The following is a 7,746-nucleotide window of genomic DNA, read 5'->3' as shown; positions in this document are numbered from 1 at the left end:
TTGTCAAGAATCATTGGGCTGTATGTAGTTGTGTTGTTTTATTTCTGGAATCTCTACTCTGTTGCCTATTCAGATGCCTTATATTTCTTTCTCTTGTCTAATTATTGTGGCTAAAACTGCCAGTACTCTATTGAATAAGAGTGGTGAGAGTGGACAACTTTGTTTTATTCCAGATCTTAGAGGAAACGCTTTCAGCTTTTTTCCATTACTGGTGGTATTGTCTGTGAGTTCATCATATCTATCAAATTATGCTTAACTTATTCAGGGTTTTTATTATAAATGGATGTTGACTTTTATCAAGTATTTTTTCTACATCTATTGAGTTGATGATGTGATGTTTAACCTTTATTTAGTTGATTTGTGAGTGTTGAAATACCTTTGCATTCCTGGGATATTTCCAACTTGACCATGGTGAATGATCATGCACTGTAAGATTTTATTTGCTAGTATTTTGTTGAGAATTTAAAGTCTGTTTTAATCAGGAATATTGATTATAGTTTTTGTTTTGTTTTGTCCTTGTATGTTTTTGCTGGTAATGCTGGCCTTGAAAGCACCCGCTTTTTTAATTCTTTGGAATAGGTTAATAAAAATTGAAATTAGTTTTTATTTAATGTTTTGTAAAATCCACCAGGGAGGCCTTCCAGTCCTAGTTTTTTCTTTGTTGGGAGAATATTTACACATTATTGGTATATTCAGGTTTTTATTGTCCACATGGTTCAAATCTGGTAGGCTATATGTGTTCAGAAATTTATCTATTTCTTCTAGGTTTTCCAGTTTGTTAGCATATAGTTGTTCATAGTAGTTCCTAATGATATTTTTAAATTTCTGTCATATTAGTTGTAATATCTCCTTTTTCATCTCTGATTTCACTAATTTGGGTCTTCTCTTTTTCTTTTAATTATGTAGGTAAGATTTGTTAGTTGTTTATATTTTCAAAATTTTGTTTCATCAGTTTTTAAAAGATCTTCTTTTTGATTATTTTTGCTCTGATTTTTATTTACTTCTACTAATTCTAGCTTTTCTGAGTTCTGAATATGCATTATTAGGTCATTTATTTGAACTCTATTTTGTTGGCGTAGGCAATTATTGCTATAAACTTTCCTATCTGTTTGTTTTGTCAGTGCTGGAGATGAACCTAGGGCTTTCACCATGTTAGGCAAGATTTCTAAATTTCCCTTTTGGTGCTTTTTTTTGTATGCTCTATTTCCATTTTCATTTATTTTGAGAAATTTTTAAAGATCTCTTTTGTTTTTTTAATATCACATTGTTTGTTTAAAAATATGTTGTTCAGTCTCTGCATATTTGTTTAAAGTTTATTTTGTTATTAATTGCTAGTTTTATGCCATTATGATCAAATAATATACAATAATATACAATATTTTCTATTATGATTTCACTTTTTAAAATTTATTAGAATTTATTTTGTGGCCTAATAGATGGCTTATTCTAGAGAATATTCCATAGTTGATGAAAAGAATGTATGTATATTCTGCCCCATTGAATGAAATGTCCTGTAAATGTCTTCTAGATCCATTTGCTCTGTAGTTTAACTCTGATATTCTTCATTGATTTTTTTTTTTTGTCTGGATAAGCTGTCCATTGATGAAAGTGGAGTGTTGAAGTCTTTTACTGATATTGTACTGGAGCTTCTTTCTCTGTATAGATCTAATAATGGTTTATTGTTTGTTTATTTTGTTTGTTTTTATAAAATCAGGTGCTCAACATTAGGCCCATAAACATTCACAATCTGTATATTTTCTTGTTTATTCCCTTGGTAATTATACAGTGACTTTCTTTGTCTCTAACAGTTTTTAAGTCTTCTTTGTCTGATAAAAGTATAGGTTCTCCTGCTTACTTTTGGTGTCCTTTTGCATGGATATCTTTTTCCATCCTTTCACTTTCAGTGTCTGTCATGGTTTATATATGAAGTCTCTCTCAAAGGTCCTGTGTAAATGCAGGAATATTCAGAGATAAAAAAAATCATTAGATTATGCAAGCTATCACCTAATCAGTCCATGCTAGTTTGAATGAACTAACTGGACTGTAACTAAGCAGGAGGGTCATAGCTAGAGGAGTTAAGTCACTGGGGGCTTGCCCTGGAAGGGTTCACCTTTCCTGTAGCCTCTCCCTCCCTGCTTCCTAGCCACCATGACTTAATGAGAGTTGAGAGGAGGAGAGGGTGCTGTTGGGGAGGGGGTGTTTAAAAAGTACCAGGTCACTAGGAGAAGGAGTGGGAGAAGGAAAAGAGACAGAATTAGACTTTGCCAGAACAGCATAACTGTATTGCCAAAGAAGTTTCCTAATATATACAAGAAGGGGCCAGAAAAGATGAGGAGCAAGGGGTAGAGGAGAATCAGAGGGTGGTGAGCTGAGCAGGGAGAAAGGCTGTCCATATAGAAACTCAAAAGGGAGATGTTGACTGGCTTCTTTGGGAGGGCTTATAACCTAAGAAGAGCCAAAGGAAGGAGTTTAGTCCAATCTAAATGTAGTTCAAGAGATAGTTTAGTGAGACTGTTCTTCAAGGTCTGGTTGGTATATTCCACCTTTCCAGAGGACTGGGGATGGTAAGGGATATGAAAATTCCAGGAGATGTTGAGTGCCTTAGCTATGGACCATGAAACATGGGAAGTAAATTCAGGACCATTATCAGACTGGAGTGACTAGGGGAGCCTGAATCAGGGAAGAATGTGTTCAACGAGGGTGTTGGCCACAGCAGGGGCCCATTTGTTGGTGGTAGGAAAAGCCTCAACCCATCCCCAGAAGGTGTCAACAAGTACCAACAGAAATTTGTACCACTTTACTGGGGGCATATGGGTGAAATTCAGCTGCCAATCAGAGCAAGGGAGATATCCTCTTGCCTGGTGTAAAGGGAAGGCAGGTGGGCAGAGAATGAAGGTGGGATTGGTTTTTCACAGGAGGCAGAGAGGGCAGAGAGAAATTGTAGGTCCTCTGGAAAGAGTTTAAGGTGGGAAGTGAGAAACTGTTTTAAAGATGTGGTGTTAGGGTGAAAGAGACTGTGAAAGAAGGTAAGCATCTGTTGAGTGTCAGGTGGGGAAGAGTCAGTCAGGGACTAGGAAGGCAGAGAACCTCAGGTGGAGTAGGCTTTTGGAGGGTGGTGGCCCTTGTCTCAGAGTCTTCCTTGTTGTTGCTGAGTGTCACAAAGGAGGTGTCTGTCTGATGGGATTTACAATGTGAGATTCAGATGGCAGTGGGAAGCTTTGAGGCCTGAAGGAGATCAGTGATAAAGGGGGCATTAGTAATTAAAGTCCCCTTGGTGGTAAGGAATCAGCACTCCTTCCAAATAGCAGAGTGGGAGAGAAGTATGTGGAAAGCGTATTTAGAGTGAGTGTGGACATTGAGGGAGGCTCCCTTTGCCAAAGTGAAGGCTCTGATGAGGGCAACAAGTTCAGCCTGCTGATTGGATGTATCATTGGGAAGGGGAGCCACTTCCACAACTGAGGTTAAAGAGACTATATCATACCCTGACTGAACTCCCTCCTGAAGGAAGGAGCCATCTGTGAACCACGTGTATGTTGCCTGGAGCAAGGGGCCTTCCTGTATGTAGGAGGGGTGTGGAAGAAGCTCCTCCAAAGTTTAAGTGCATGAATGGGTAAGAGGAGAAGAGGTGGAAGAGTCCTGAGGAACAGAGAGGAGAGTAGCAGCACATGTGGAAAATAAGGCTGAGATCTTCCACCAGAGAAACCTGTAGAGATAAAAGGCGACAGCAGGGTAAGAAATGTAAGCTCTTGTAGGTGAGGAGTTCCTTTAGATGATGGGGAGCCAGGATGGTGAGTGGGGCCCCAAAGGTGAGTTTCTTTGACTTGTTAATGAGTAGAGAGACTGTGGCCAACGTTCATAGGCAAGAAGCCTATCCACGAACAGTAGGGTCAAGACCTTTGATAGATAAACCACAAGGGTAAAGGTTGGCCCCAGCATGTGTCTGAGGACCCCTAGAACAAATTTCTGCTTTTCAACCATGTAAAGGTGAAATGGGCGTGTGAGATCAGGGAGATGGAGATCAGGGGCCTGGAGGAAGGCCCGCTGGAGCCTGGTGAAGGGCTTTGTAACAGAGTGCAATAGGGGTTCAGAGAGTGGGCCCTGGGCAGTACCATAGAGATGCTTAGCCAATATAGAGTAGTTAGGAATCCAAGTTCTGAGGAATCCTGCCACACCTAGAAAGGAAAGAATTTCTTCCTTAGTAGATGGCGTTGGTATATTAGCCATAAGGCCCTTTCTATCAGCTGTAATGGCTTTGTGTATAGGGGTCAGGAGGAGGCCTAGGTATGTTACTATTACCAAGGAAATCTGTACCTTGGATGGGGAAACCCTATAGCCAGAAAGGAAGTTAAGAAGTTTACTATTGTCCTGATGACTGACCTCAAAGGAGGGACTGCAAAGAAGGAGGTCATCAACATACTGTAGCACCATAGACTGAGTGAGATATATAGATGCTAAGTTCTTAGCCAAGGCCTGTCCAAAGATATGAGGGCTGTCTCAGAACTCTTGGAGGAGATCTGTCCTTGTCAGCTGAGTGGAGTTGTAAGACTCAGGGTCTGTCCATGTAAAGATGAAAATGTCTTGAGAGTCAGAATGGAGGGGAATAGAGAAGAAGACATCTTTAAGGTCTGGTACTGAGAAGTAAGAGGTTCCGGAAGGAATGGTAGAGAGAAGGGTATAAGGACTGGTTACCATGGATGAATTGGGACGACCACAGAGCTGATGGAACAGAGGTTTTGGACCAAGCGATAGGAACCACTGGGCTTTTTCTGCAAAAATGGGGGTATTATAAAGGGAATGAGTAGGTCTAAGGAATCCCTTTCGCAAGAGGTCTTGAATGATAGTCTGTAAGCCTAGGAGTTTTTGTCAGGAGAGCGGGTGTTGTGATTGAGCCAGAAAATGGAGGGGTTTTTTGAGACAGCTGTGAATGAGCTTGTTGTGTGAGGCTATAGAAGGACTTGAAACATCCCAGTTAGTAGGGTTCACCTTGGAAGTGGGTAATGGGAAGGCACTGGTGGACAGAATAGGAGATGGTCCTAAGGTAGGGGTAAGGATCAGGGGAGTGGCAGGAGAGTCTGGATGGAAGCATATATGAGGGGAGAAGGAAAGAATAGCCCTCAACTTTGTAAGGATGTCCCTTCCCATAAGGGAAACAGGACACTGTGGAATAACCAAAAAGGAGTGGGTAAAAATTAGAGAGCCAAAAGCACAAACAAGGCTATGTGTCTGTAAGGGTTGGTAAGGTTGTCCCTCTACCCCAACAACAGGGGTCATAGAATGAGTAGTAGGCTCCCAGAACTTCTTGAGGACTGGATATGTAGCCCTGGTGTCTAGGAGGAAGTAGACAGGCCTATGTGAAATACGTGGGGTTACTCTGGATACCTGTGGAGTGATGGTAGTGATCGGGTGGTGGGGACTCGGGCCTCATCAGTCCTCTGCAGCCAGTCCTAAGAGTTGGAAAGGGAACCAGATGGGTCAAATGGCTGGGGACCTCTATGGGCTCTGGGACAGTCAACAGCCCAGTGTCCCTCCTGATGGCATTTAGGACAAGGGCCCAGAGGCTTGCTAGGCTTGGGTCACATACAAGCCCAGTGACCCATCTGAACACATTTAAAACGGGTTCAGGCAGTCCTGAGGGACTTTTCTGTGGGCTAGTGGAACCAGGGACAGATACTGAGGCCAGAAGGATGGCCTAATAGAGCATCCGATATTTCTGCTTCTGGGCCTTCTTCTCTCTCCTGTTATACACCTTAAAGGCCACTCCCAGAATGTCAGCTTGGGGAGTTAGAGTCCCTCTCTCAAGGCTTCTTAGTTTGGCCTTAATATCGGGATATCTCTGGGAGAAAAATTAGGTCATTAGTAGTTGTCTCCCATCTGTAATCTCAGGGTCAAGATTAGTATATTGTAAAGCCTTGGTCAGGTGGTCTAGAAATGCTGAAGGGTTTTCATTCTTATCTTGGATGATTTCCTGGAGGTTTTCATAACTGATAGCCGTATGGGCTGCCTTTTTAAATCCTTCCATGAGGCAAGTAATGAATTGGTTTCTACTAGTTACTCCTCCAGGTGAATTATAATCCCAATTGTGGTCCCGATCAGGGATTCCTTCAGTGTCAATCAGATGGGCAGGGGAGATCTGATGTGCCTCATCAGCATATTTTCTACTTGCTCCCAAACTCACCTGCATTCCTTGGGCAGGAGGGTATTAGACAAGATCATATTGACATCGTGGAAGGTCAAATCATATTATTGAGTCAGATACTGAAACTCTTTGATATATGTAGTGGGACTTGAAGTATAGGACCCGAGCGGCTTTTCTATCTGTGAAAGATCTGATGAAGAGAAAAGCACATTAACCTGGATTACACCATCTACCCCAGACATCTCATGTAGAGGACACAGAGATGTGGGTTGGGCAGGATGTGGCAGGAGGAGAGAAGGGTGGAGGGGCCAAGGGAATGGTTGCTGTGGCGGCTTCATCAGAAAGAGAATTATGGTATGCTGGGGGCTCATCCGCTGAGTCGAAGAAGGAGAAGTCCTGGGTAGGATCGTCCTTTCGGAAGCAGGCTTGAGGGAGGTGAGAGCTTGTGTGAGAGAGCTTCTGTGGAAGAGCAAGAGTTGCAGAGAGAGGGCTTAGAACGTAGAGAGAGCCTGAACTTATGATATCTCTTTCCATTTTCCCAAACGCTCACAATAGTTAAAAGATCCCTGATAATACTGGGATCTAGAGTGCCGTTAAGCAGCATTTAGATCTTTATCCAAAGGATATTGAGGCCACATCAGATCACACAAGATGATAAGTTTTGGGGGGGTTAGATCCAGGGTGAGAGAGAGAAAGAGACCTTAGGTTAGCCAGGAGGCAGCCTAGGGGACTATGGAGGAAATAGATGAGGAGCTGCCCTTGGTGGGAGGTAGGAGGTGAGTTTAGAGGTGGGGCGTACCCCAGTCTCTAATGTCATCTAATCAAGAGGACAGTTACGCTCAGGGGGTCGTCACCACTGCTGGGTAAGCGTCAGGGCAGGAGCCCATAGAGGCACTTGGATGCCTGGCCAGGATTGCGTAGTAGGGGCAGAAGCCCATAGAAGGAGCAGAAGCCCTCAGAGATTAACCCAAGGCCGAGAGGTCTCACCAGGAACAACTCCCAATCACCCTCGGTGGCTTTTCTCAAAACCTAGGACCCAAATAAAAGACCACCTATCGGACATTAGGGATCAGCCGTATCTGTGAAAGCTGTGGCTGGGGATGACCCTGACCACATAGTAACCCTGGGAGTGCTGGAGGCTTAATAGTCATTTCCCGTAGGTCATTTAGGTCATCCAGAGGCAGGGATTGGTCTTACCTGGAATGTCTGGTGGTGGGTGCAGAGAGGGCATCTGGCAAAATGGAGGGCCTGGTCCCACGATGGTATTTGGATAGGGGTCCAGGGGAGCTCAGTGACCCTCAAAGAGGGGAGTGGGCGTACCAGGGAACCCGATCCTGGTTTCAGCACCAAAATGAAGGGAAAGTGAGAAAAGAGAGATGGGTAAGCAAGAAATGAAAGGCAGAGACCAGGCAGAGATACACACGAGAGTTTATCTGTCAGAGCTGACAAATAAAAAGCCATCTCTCTGTAGTGGAGAGTGGCAAAACAGGCTTGGGTTCCAGGACTTTTATGGGGCATACTCAGGAATCAGAGCTGGGCAGGTCCTAATGCCAGTGGTTAGGGATTGGGTTGGTGAGCCTTTCTCAGATACACCCTTGGACAGGAAAGTG

At 43.4% G+C, this 7,746-nt stretch overlaps 1 long non-coding RNA gene across 1 annotated transcript; it reads right to left on the bottom strand.

Annotated features, from left to right (window-relative positions):
* Positions 1–1,435: 1,435 nt before the first annotated feature.
* Positions 1,436–7,321, bottom strand: LOC144375449 (uncharacterized). Its single transcript, XR_013435322.1, has 3 exons — positions 6,176–7,321; positions 5,380–5,444; positions 1,436–1,944 (listed from the first exon to the last, which is right to left on the bottom strand). It is a non-coding gene; the product is annotated as an uncharacterized LOC144375449 (long non-coding RNA).
* Positions 7,322–7,746: the final 425 nt, after the last annotated feature.

The sequence above is a fragment of the Ictidomys tridecemlineatus genome, chromosome 2, assembly GCF_052094955.1.
Source record: "Ictidomys tridecemlineatus isolate mIctTri1 chromosome 2, mIctTri1.hap1, whole genome shotgun sequence".
Lineage (NCBI taxonomy): Eukaryota > Metazoa > Chordata > Mammalia > Rodentia > Sciuridae > Ictidomys > Ictidomys tridecemlineatus.
The sequence above is the reverse complement of the archived record's forward strand: the minus strand, read 5'-3'. Positions and strand labels throughout refer to the sequence as shown.